Genomic DNA, 1,457 nt, shown 5'->3' with positions numbered 1-1,457 from the left:
CATTCTGTTGGGTCAATTTTCTTTGGGATAGGAACAAATATAGATCTCTTCCAGTCAGTTGGCCAAGTGGTTGTTCTCCAGATTTCTTGGCACAACTTGATGATTTTAACATTAGCTAAAAATATACCCTTATAGTTACTGGTTTGTTACTTCTAATTCTGTTATTGCCTTTAAATAGTTAGGTAGAGGTCCTGACTTTGCTGTCATGTAAATAGAGAATGAACTAATCATCTATTTAAACAAATTAAACATGAATATAGTTTGCTGTTGTTGTTAGGTGCTATAGAGTCAGAAAATCATTGTTTTTCTATCTTTACATTTTCTTTTAGAACCTAAGTAAGGACCATGCCATAAACCTAAGAAAAAAATTTTATTCTTAGATATCAGCATTGAATAAAAAATATTTTAGGGCAGAAATCTATTAAGAAAGAGCTGTGTGTGTGTGTGTGTGTGATATTGAGTTGATTCCAACTCACAGCAACTCTCCCTCCGATTTCTGAGGCTAGCTGAGTGATAGACAAGTAGTTTTAATGGCAGACGATTGTACATTTTTTCTCCCAGGAGCAAGTGGCAGACTTCAACTGCATGCTACAGATTACTAACAGACCTCCATTATATATGTTTGTATGTAACATCATGCATGACCCTTTTACTGACTGTTAGTAGTCCAATTAACAAGTGAGAAAAAAGCTCAGAGATCTTGTATAACTTGGTAGATTTAGAAGAGGAAAATAAATACATGTAAAATTGAGCAGAACTGAATCAGCGTGAAAGAGCCTGAAAACTAGCCTGGGAAAATAGAATGTCACAACAGTATTCAGGAATAGTCATATTATCATACATACAAATGCAATAGTTTGATAATAATATAAAAGAACAGATAAACTTCGATTCCTTCAGTTACAAATAAGTTAATGAAACCGCTAAGTTATACTGAAAATCAATATTGCATTTAATTTTGTATTAAGATTTCAAGGAACAGCTCAAGAAGACAAAGCAAAGTATTATAATCAAATGCACAAAGAGCTCAAGTTAAAAAACCAAAGACCATGTTCAAAATTTCTCAAACTGATAAAAATTTTAAATATAAATTCAAGTGCCAAATTGCAAGGTTTCATTGGGAAAATCTTAAATGATACAGGAAGCATCAAAAGAAAATTGAAGAAATATACAGAATCATTGCCCCAAAAAGAATGGGTAGTATCTGGTACATAAAAACCAATGTATATGAACTTAGTAATTTAACCAGTATTTAAAAAAACAAGAATATTTGGATAACACTGGAACATTTCAGAAAATATTATATGATTTGAAATCAATGGTAATTGAGGAAGAAGTCCAAGCTGCACTGAAGGTATTGACAAAAAAAAATAATAATAGGCATTGATGGAATATGATGGAAATAGTTCAAAAACAAAAGCAAGAGCACCACAGATCTGACTGAGAAAAAAGCAGAA

Source organism: Elephantulus edwardii, unplaced genomic scaffold (assembly GCF_000299155.1).
Source record: "Elephantulus edwardii isolate Elephantulus edwardi_28Jun2011 unplaced genomic scaffold, EleEdw1.0 scaffold00044, whole genome shotgun sequence".
NCBI classification, from domain to species: Eukaryota; Metazoa; Chordata; class Mammalia; order Macroscelidea; family Macroscelididae; genus Elephantulus; species Elephantulus edwardii.
Note: the sequence above shows the minus strand (reverse complement) of the source record.